The sequence below is a fragment of the Arachis ipaensis genome, chromosome B5 (assembly GCF_059453495.1).
Source record: "Arachis ipaensis isolate K30076 ecotype BB chromosome B5, ASM5945349v1, whole genome shotgun sequence".
Classification (NCBI taxonomy): domain Eukaryota; kingdom Viridiplantae; phylum Streptophyta; class Magnoliopsida; order Fabales; family Fabaceae; genus Arachis; species Arachis ipaensis.
The window spans coordinates 799982-811809 of record NC_142440.1 but is presented as its reverse complement, the minus strand read 5'-3'; positions in this window follow the sequence as shown (position 1 = coordinate 811809).

Genomic DNA, 11828 nt, shown 5'->3' with positions numbered 1-11828 from the left:
TTACAGTTTTTTCTTTCAAAAGAATACTAATAAAAAATGAAAAAGAAAATGGGTAATGTCAAATGTGTTGGTAGACCCAAAGGCAACAGCGACGGTTTCTGGTTCCGCCGTTTTGGTTTTGTTAAACCAGGTTGGGTTTGGAACGGAAATGCAACTCCTAAATGTCTCATTTGCCCCTTATTTGCTTCTGTTAAGTGTTAGCTAATGCTTAACCATACATTACTGACCAGGTTTTGACTAGAGTAAATTCCAACTTTATTTTTAGTCAAGTGTCAGTGGACATTTATAATAGATTTTTTATTTAAATTTAAAAAAAATATGGTTGAACTTATCCTTTAATTCATTTATATGTATCTAAGAATGCATTTCATTATTAGAATTTTTATTTTTGAAATGGATTATTTAATCTTATTTTTTATCATAACAAGTACATTTTTCGCACACCAAATTTTAATATTGGAAAAAATATATACTAGAAGAGAGAGTGGAATCATATGTTATTGGAAAAATACAGATAAATAATTATTAAATAGTTAATTTTAAATAATTATTAATTAATAATAATTAATTAGTATAGAATATAATTTAAAAATATTTATTAATTTATTATTAACTAAATTTTTATTAGTTACTTAGCGACATTGTATGTTATTTAATGATAATTGAGTTAGCATCAAATTGGACTTCTTTTTTTTTTTTCAATGTAAACTTCTTTTACTTTGTATGAGGGTGTAAATCACACGGCAAAAAATTTAAAATTAATTTTCCAGTATAAAGGAGTAAAAGATGAAAATAATACACAATTACTCAATTAGATTAAAATATTTTAACCTAAGTTGAGATTAATTACAATGATCAAACTTTACCATTTTAGAGTGATATTTTTTTTTTCTTTCCAAGATCCAAAATCGTACTTCTCCTTAAGTATCATTGATTACAACTACCAGTTTTTAAAGGAAGCATCAATTAAATTACTTCAACCAATCAATTATTTCCAGTAGTAATAATTATTTCGCATGGATCATTAATTAGGGACGACAATACAGAGCGGAATTAGTAGGTTTGGGGAAAAAGAACAAAGAAAGGGTTAAAAATATGATTTGGATGGATCCGAAAGTGAGACGGTAGCAAACTCGTAATAGATTGGAAACATTTTAAGTGCACCAGAGAATATTGGTGTATTGGGGAGTATTGGTACACCTATTTTAACCGTTGATTTTAATTAATATATATTATATATATTTTTTATAATTCAGATCGACGGTTAAAATAACTAGAATACCGATATTCCTGATGCACTTGAAATGTTTCCTAATAAATATAGATAGCATAAAATATTAATGAGGTAGGAGTGCAGCTGGGATTTCTTTGTTTCTTCTGATAAAGGATATGATGGTGATGATGAAAGACACGAGAGTAGTAAGTAGTAACAAGAATGACAATGTGTGCACAGCAAGAAGAGGGAGGGGCCTGGTGGGTGGTGGGGAGGAGCATGAGCATGAACATGAACATGGAGCAAAGAAGGCAGCAATGGCTGGCTGGCAAGGGAAGCAGTTAGAGCAGATATCAGACAGTTTACTGACATATTTGAATGCCATCATTACTACTGCATATCACAGGAGAGCCCCGATCCTATTCACACCTTCCCCTCAAATTATATTTTCCATATTTTATTCGGTTTAGTTAAGATGTGTTTCTAGTGTTCTTGGAACATATAATAAGTTTATTATTAATGAAAAATTTTAATTTTTTTAATAAATATAAAATAAATGTATAAAAATTTAAATTTTTTGTAATTTCAATAAAAATTTTTAATTTATAATTTTAATATGGTCATTAAGATATAAGATAGATAAATACTATTTTCTATTCTCTGTTTTAAACTAATTGAAGTTTATTTTTTTTATACATTAAAATAAATTTAGATACATTTAATTCACATAAACAAATCAGATGGCCTTTAATATTACATAACGAGGAATGTTAGGAAGTCAATAATTTTTATGATTTGTAGCCTTCAAATAGTCATTAATGATGGTTTTAATGGTATGAGATTAGTGTGAGATTTCATCCAATGGCTCACTTTTCTTTACTGATTACATGCTGGTCAGAATTTAACAAAGTTGCTGGCTCCCTAGACTTTTTCTTACATAATTGTTCTAAAACGTAGAAACTTACGTGTATGTTCGGTTCTGAGAATGAAACTATGTAAATCGAAATTATCTAATTCGATTTACATTTATTCTATATAAATCGAATCAATTAGATTCGATTTACTAAGGATGAGAGTTATTTTAAGTAATTCGAAACAGCTTGTTTTGATTTAGCAAGAGTTTGTAGCATTTCAAGTAAATTGAATATAATTGATTCGACACGCTAAATGAATGTTATAAATCGAATTCAGTTAATTGAATTTAGAAACAAATATAACCTATATAAATATAAGTAAAATGTTAAATATTCATCAAAATGGTACTCATAATGACTAGTGAAAGATAATTTTTTAGCTTTTGTGTACTACATATAGAGGGACGATTAAAAAAATGCGAAAGTGAATGAAATTTACTAATAAATATCTATTGAGTATCTTTATCAAATATTCTACGACTTCTGTTGAATTGTAGGATACTATAATTTGAAAATTAGTACTGCATGACATAAAACGGATAGAGAAATTATTTTATAGATTTCTAAATTCTATTGTTCGAAATGGGGTGAAGTACAACTTTTTTGTAATAGACAATAACAAAAGTTTACAAATTTTGTTTCACTATTTTGATCAATTTTTTGAGGTAAAAATCCATGAATTATTGATCAAATTTAAAGATGTATGTGGTATCTAATCCAAAAGAATTGAATCAAAATAATAAAACAAAAGCTCATAGTAACTCATACAAGAAGAACAATTAGAACATAAACTCACAAAATATACACGCTAACAGAACACCACAAACAACATAAAAACAAACGCCTCATAACCAAATACAACTGAGAACTGAAATTCTTATAATTCACTAACAAAAAGACTCAATATAACTATAAAGCAAAACAAAACATCAACAGAATTCAGTTAACTTAATTATATTACAAAAGACTTATTCTATCTTTGTCATCTGTTAAAAGATTATGAATCTTAACTTTGCGTCACTCTCTTCTTATATATTAATCAAGAGAAATGCTAAGGGTCAGTAACTTTTGTGATTTGTAGTTATCAAATAGCCATCAATGATAATTTTAATGGTGTGAGATTTCATCAAATGGCTCACTTTTTTTTGCTAATTACATGCTGGCCAGAATTTAACAAAGTTACTGGCCCCTAGACTTTTCCATTAATCAATGATCATTTTCATTTTTGTATACATTAATAAGTAGTTAAATATGGATTTTTCAATGTATAAAAATGTAAGGCAATTAATTAAGTGGATAAAAAGTAATTTTTTAAAAATAAAGGTTTTTTTTATTGAATTTTAAATGTGTTGAAATATTTTTTTAAATATTTTTAATAAAAAATAAATTATTTACTTTTTTAAAAATTAATATATTTTACTTAAAAAATATAAAAAATTTTAGCACTTGAATATTCTTTTAAAAATCTATTCATACTGACCTCTAATGCCTAATAATAATAATAATAATAGATTAAGTAGAGTAAGCATTACCATCATTAGCCTTCACGGCACAATAAGTGGAAGCAAGAAAATAAAAAAGGGATAATTACAAGGCCTAAATAACACCATCCTGCAAAACCGACCGCAGTTTGTATTGAATTTAGTTTTCAAGCAGGTCATGATTAGAAGGAGTCAAAGGTGATTAAAAATAGGTTAATGGAGGAAAAAGAAAAGGAAGGCAATTAATTAAGTGGGTTAAAACAAAGGGCAGAAAAAGAAAAAGAAAAAGAAAAAGAAGAGTAGGAAGGGGACAGAAGGAAACAGGGAATGGAGGGGTTAGGAGACAAGAAAGCGGCATTATAAGTGGCTTTGCCGGGTGCTGACCATGACACTATAAACCTCATCCACTTTCATTCATTATCTCCCTCTTCATCATTACTTCTATAAATATTCTAACTTCAATCTCTTCAAAATCCAACACTACTTAATTATCTTTAGTACTCTTCTATTTTTTCTTTTACCAAAAGTAAACTTCCACTCAGTTCCTAATTAATTATCATTTCAATTTTGATGGTGAATATTTTAATTCTAGATCTCTAATCTCTTCTATCCAAAGTAATTTGGCAATACTAACTAAGTTTCTTTTACTAATAACTTAGCTTTAATTTATTATCAAATAAAAAAGAATAAGTTTAAGAGAATAATTAATAACAATGATTATATACACTTATTCACATTTATATAAAAAATAAAATAATTTTACTAGTTTAATCTAACTTGATTAATTACATCTTAAATTGCAATTTTCAAATAATTTATTCTCCCAAATTTAACCAAAATTTTTAATAAAAAATAAAAAAATATATGAAAATAACTTAAATTTTGAATAATTCTAAATTGTATATTTAGTTGATATTTTATCTATGTCATTAAGCCGTGTTATATTCTATCCGTACGGTGTTGAATTTTCTCTTTTTTTTTTTAGGGAAAAAAAAAATAGTATTTCCCTTTCTCTTTCATATGTGAAATGAAGTTTTCATTCCTAATTACTTTTTTTTTTCCTCCCTAGGCTCTACTCAATCCATTCTATAAGCATAGTGTATATAGCATCAAAGGCTCAGTAATTGTTGTTTGTTGTTAGTGGATCATACCTAATCCTCCTACCAGACTAGAGTAGTCTATGACGATCTCTTTGTTCTCACTCACCCTTTTCTTATCAACCTTCTCCTTAATAATTCTCATACCATCACCCCTGCGTCACTTTTCATACACTCCACTTATTAGTTATTAGCTTAATTAGCTGCTAATTAATCAACCTCAATTATTTATAGGGATGACAACACTATCTAAATATGTGAATATCTATTTTGTCTTTATTCGTTACACATTGTTTGGATTGAGGGATTTTGAAGGAAAGGAAAATGGGAGAAAAAAAAATGAATGTAAAAGTAAATTTTTGTTGTTTGGATGAGAAGAGAAAATAGAGAAAAAAGAAAAAAATAGTGTGGGACCCACTAAATTATTTTCTCTTCACAAATGAGAAAAAAATGAAGAGAAATTGGGCAATATGAATAAAATTACACATTTATCCCTTATCATTAATAAATTATAATTTATATATAATATATATAAGAGTATTAATGTAATTTTATACTATTATGATTTTCTTTCTTCTCACTTTTCTTTCCATCCAAACAAAAAAAAATTTTCTCTTTATTTTCGTTCCATCTATTTTCTCTTAATCCAAACAATATACAAATAATTCTACTTTTTCTTTTATTTTCTTTCCACTCATTTTCTTTTCTTCTCATTTTCTTTCCTTCCATTTTCTTTTCTATATCCAAACAAAGCCGAGCGAATAAGTATGGAACGAGTTTTAGCGGGACAGAATCTTAAACAAATTTAAATAATGTCTGTCCCAATATATATATATATAAAATAATTAATAAGAGTGAATATTCTCATAACAGATTAAAGTTCATTTTTTTATTATTCATAAATAAAAGTGAGATAGATTTTATGCGGATTATTATAAAGTAAAATGGTATCAGATAAAAAAAAATCCCGTTTCTACCCACTCTATTGCTACTGCTAATCGTCTACCTCGTTTTTTTTATTAATGTTGCATATTTAACATAATAAACTAAAAATAAAGTATACTTTGTGAAAATGGATTTAGATCCTCCAAAGTTTGAATTTTACTTTAGAGTGTAAAGTGTGATTTTCTATCCTTAAATAATTTTTCTTTTATATTTATTTTTAGTCTCACCTATAAAATCAATAGTGAAAAATTATACTTTACTCTTTAAAATAAAATTTAAATTTTAGAGGATTCAAATAATGTGAAAATAATTTACACGAGGAACTAGCATAAATAGCAAATGAAAAAATTAAAGCAGCTATTATATTATTAGTTAGTCATATTTTTATGTTTTATCAATTATCATTTATGATTTGAACTCATGCTTAGAGAGTGAAAATGTCAGACCACTAATTATTTATTGGATTGAAAATAATTCTATTAAAATCTACAAATCCTATATTATATGAGAGACTTCCTAAATTTTCTGGAGGGAAAAGGGGGAGAAAGTCATAGCACCTACTTGCCCTTTTAAATTGGTCTATGCTATCAAGGTTTATTTATCTATTGATATAGAATAACTGGATAGATCTTCCTATATTTAGTATTGGAATATGTTTTAAAAAAATAAAAAAAGAAAGAAGATAATGACGTATTATTTTATGCTCATAAAAAGAAAAGTCCAAAGAAAAAAAAGTTACAATATATATATATGTAAAGCATATATCAGTCATTTCTAGTTTTTAATTTTGCTGAATTGAACATTTTTTTCCCCGCACAAAACTGATTATTAGTAAAGCAACTTGCTGCAATTTGTTATTTTGTAATTGATTAAATTAACGAAATTAGTGTTGCTGATAAGTTGAGATAGAAAATGGTGGGAGTGCAATCATGAAGTTGACAAGGGATAAGGTCATGATTAGGTTATGGTCGCGTTATTAATTAGATTATTTAGTGAACCAAATGGTAGAAAAGAAAACTCCAATATCTATTAATTTATTCAATCTAATCATTTTAGTTCTAATAATACACATGCATTCTCAGGAAAATAAATAAAGAAACAGCCAGTCACCAAAAAATATTAATAATAAAGAAATGGCAGAAATATTCGGTTTGATCTTTTTTAATAGGCTTTTTTTTATTTTTCAAAAATATAAATTGATTTTCTTACATTAGGTGCAAAATTAGTCCTTGTTAAGCATCGTAAATATTTTATTATAAATATAAATTTATTTTAATTGCAATATGTTTTCTATTCACGTCCATTCGATTATATTTGCATCATTTTTATTGTTTTTATAATTAAATTAAATTCATATAAACTCTATCGAAAAAAATAAATTCATATAAACAAACGTGATTTCTAGTAGTTTACTCTGGTCGATTTTATTGTGTTTATTCATTTAATATTTTTAGAAAATTTAGAAATAAATTGTCAATAATTATAATCTGGACAACGAGAAGGTGCAGGTAAGGTGGAGTGCACGTGAGTTGCTCGTGAGGGGAACGGAAAGGGGGAGACAGAAGAAGGGTAAAAAGGTAAAAAAGAGCGAAAGAAACAATGGGATTGGGGCCCACAGAGAAAGCCCAAAAGTTAGGGTCACGTGTGAAGGATTGAATTGGCGACGGTGACCGTGCGTGTGCGTTCGTGTGTGGTTGGAACTCTGTTGAATAGAGTAGAAAAGAACAGTGTCCAGCGTAGAGTGCGTAGTGTTTTGTAACTGTTGAAGCACCCTATGACTATGTCATCTACTGTGTCTTTGATACTTAGATGTTTCCCCACCCTCTAACTAGCTATCTAGGCACTGTAACTTCATTGAGCGTGAAAACACTCTGATCATTCATGTTACTTGCTTCTAGTTACTAGTTAGGTCAATGCATGTGACTTACTTTTTTACTATTCAACTACTTCAACCACAACATCTTCATTTGCCTCACCCTTTTAGTTTTTTCACCTTATGCTTCTTCTTTTTCCTGTTACTTTCTCAGGATCTTGCTACTTATTATTATTGCTTCAGTTTCAAAATAAATTAGGGAAAGTATAAGGAGTCAATTGAATATTTGTACAATGTGTACAATGAAAGTTTAGGGAGTATTAGAGATATAATCATTAGTGTTACCTTTTTTTCATGAGCTGAAATTTTTGAAATGAGTGGTATCATGACATGGTATTAGAGCTCTAGATTCGAAAGGTCAAGAGTTTGATCCTTGGTGAATCCAAAAATCAGTTTAAGTTTTTGGAAAGATGTTTATTATCCCTAGTACAAATAGTTCATTGTCTCCCTAACGGGACTCTAAATATAATTCGTCTTTTTTCTAATTTTTTATTTTTATGTAAACTACTAATACCTAATTTGCACATTTATGGTGCTTCATGGAGATTTTCACTATTATGGTGGACTATTTTGTTGAAAACAAATTCGAAAATTAAAAAAAAAAAAATTTGCTTCCTCTATCATTGCGTAGATAAAGTAGGATTCAAATTTCAGATACTTGTTTAAACAGAATAATAAAATAGATCAACTCAATTTGGTTGTCAAAATATTTATATATTTCATGGAAAACTTTTTCGGTTTCTCTAATCTTGGGCCATGAAATTCAAAATCCCGAATCTCACAAGGTGAATGCCAAAATGAAAGCCCACAACATTGGGTCCGAATGGCTTTGGATTGGTCTAAAAGGATTTTTGTAACCCTCCTCTTAAAATATGTATATATGAGATGAAATATCTTTTCAAACGAATAAGAATCTCCACGACCGTATACCCAAAAAAAAAAACAAATTCTCCACAGACCAAATAAAAGAATAAAAATAAGAATCTAAAGTTACTTTAATTTTCCTAAGTTTATTGTATTACAAATACTATCACTCGCTATATAACCACATAGTTCAGTAAATCAAACTAAAAATAATTTTTAAAATTTAAGTAGATCGTAAATATAATAATAAATTTGTATATCTATTAATATATGAATTTATATTAGATTTTTTTATTTTAACAAATATAAATTATTTTTAAAAAACATCCTAATTTTTGAAATTGCCGTCTACAGTTCTACTGAGTTAGAGTGTACAAATTTGTCACACACAAAAAAGTGTGTACAAATTAAGAAAGTCAATGGGAATGCAATAACCTAATGCACATTGAACAAATTGCAGGTATAATCTAATGCACACGTTTTATGGCATATTTGATTTAATGGAATGTAGTGAGAGTTTATTATCTAGTAAGTATCAATTCTATGGAATGGATTAGATAATAATGGGTATCTCAGTATCATGAGTATCAGTATCACACCACTGCTAATTAATGGTCCCAATTAACTCATTAAGAGATATCATCATAGATCGATGCTCTTTACAAATACTTTTACCAAACAGATAGATGCTGTTTTTCAAAGTTTCATAGCTATGATTTCAGAAAGTGGTACATCCAGCATAAAATGTCCCCTTTAGCTTCACCTCCATGGTCCCAGAATCCAACTATGAATAATAATATCCGAAAAATTTCAAGTATAGAAAAACACTGCTGTTCCAATTATTTTAACTATTAATTTTAATTAATATATATTATAAGAAGAGTTTTAGGTATATTAAGAATATCGGTGTTTCAATTGTTTTAACTGTTGATCTGAATTATAAAAAATATGTATAATATATAATAATTAAAATCATCGGTTAAAATAACTAGAACACCGGTATTCTCGGTATACCTGATAACTTTCCTATATTATATATATTTTTTATAATTCAAATCAACGATTAAAACAACTGAAATACCGATGTTCCGGTACATTTGAAACTCTTCAATAATATCAGTGAAATGGAATAATAATAGTGAAAATTCATTTTTTCTTGTATTGTAATGAGTCATAAAGGATAAGATAGATGACCCATATATAATAAAGTCCTGTTGGCATTAATTTCAGGGAGACGAGTACATTGAAGAATGGTCCTACTACTATATATATATTATGAAAATATTTTTACATCAATCTTTTTTTTTTTGTGACTGAATATTTCAAAGAAGAGAAAAGAAAAATTAACAGAATCAAGTCTAATTTTTTAGAAAAACATGTAATTTTAGATATCCAAATAACGTTATCTATTATCACACGTTAGATATTATGGTGCTACTTGTATTTGGGAAGCAATATAATGCAAGCTAGCCTCCACTAGCTCCAGCTAATACTCAAGTTGTTGATAGGACTTAATTCCAGCACTACTCAATAGCTTAGGCGAAAATTAAATAAATATCTCAAAACATACATATTACGTATTGCCTAGCTTGCTTCCATCATCTTCATCTTATGTACCATGCAGACTATAGGCTAAACACTACAAACTTTAATATCATCGTCTTCCAAGAATGTTATTAAACCTAAAAATTTAATATATTAACAAATTATAGGTTAAAATATATTTTTTGTCCTTGAAGTTTGACAAAAATTTTAAAAATATCGTCAAGTTTTATTTTGTTTCAATTTTGTCTCACAAATTTTCGATTTGCATCAAGTATATTCCTGACGGCTAATTTTTCAAAAAATTTAAGACCGATTTAACAACAATTTCATAAAAACAACCCCTCAACATAGCCAATCAAGCATAATTTTCATACATTATTATTATATTGGTCTTAAATTTTTTGAAAATTTAGCCATCGAGGGTATATTTGATGCAAATCGAAAACTTTTGGGACAAAATTGAAACAAAATAAAACTTAGGGGTATTTTTAAAACTTTTGTCAAACTTTAGAGACAAAAAGTATACTTTACCCAAAATTATATAAATAACTATATGTTTAATATGTTTTAAATAAAAATAACTGTTTTTAGTTTAAAATATGAATTATGTATAGAAGTTTTTTGTCTTATACCTATATTATATATTTTCTTTGTGAATGGTAAGAAACAAATTATAAATCTTTTGGTTATAAAAATTTTGATACTATATTATAAATTATCTATCTCAAAATTTTAAACTATTAAATAAAAATACGTAAATAATTATGTATCTAACAATATTTTTTCCAAACTACAATGAATCGTCTCCCTTTTCGTTTAATAAATTCTCCTAAAATTTTTCTAAATTATTATATAAATATTATTTTGTTTTATTTAGGAGAGTGTTAGGAAATTTTTGTTATGATATATCAACCACAATAAATTGTTAAAAATTAATCATGTTTAAGTCCAAAATGTAAAAATAGATTATAATAAAAACTAATAATTTTAAGTTGAAAATAGCTTATACACGAAAGTAATATCCAGAAAATTATGATTATAAGAAAAAAAAAATTATTTTGAGTTCAATTGATTTTACCAATTTGATCTCGAGTATTAAATATTAAATACTAATAATAACATAAAAAATTATTTGATATCTATTTTTTTGTAATTATACTACTTAAAAGTAATTCTTTTATAGATTTTAAATATATATAATAGATTATGTTAAAATCACTTTTTCAAATAAAATATCTAAATATAAATTAATTATAGCATTATTATTCATTATTTTAAAAAATGACTATACAAATAAGAATAATTCTTTAATTTTTCAGCGTTCTTAAGTGCATTCTTTGTGACTTCGTTTTACACTAACTTTTTAAAATAAATAAATAAATGCAAGTTGGTGAAGCAGCCATTAGAGGAGGTAGGAGTATATGAACTGTACACGGCATATCCAGTGATGGGATAGGGACAGTGTCCATACCTATCAACTTATCTATATATATTGTCAATAATAACTCATGTTGGTTGTTCCCTTCGATCGGTCGCTTAATTCTTTAGTTTCTTAGTTCTTACTATTATTGTTAATCACAATCAAATAATACTAACGTTATTGTCATTCTTTAATTACAAATGCATACATACTACTATACATTATTTTAGAGATACTATTGCAGCACATGTAGTTTGTAAATAAGAACTGCACATTACCTACCTCACATATATTATTAATCTGTTTAGAATGGTGTACAAACCACAAACTCTCTAGAAATCGTTTGTTAACTGATGATGTTATCTGCCCTAACTCCTGCAAAATAGGTCAGGCCAGATTGAATAACAGACTAGATTTAGTACTTTAAAAAAAATTTATAGTGCAAACTAGTTCAGGTCAATTAATTACATGATAGG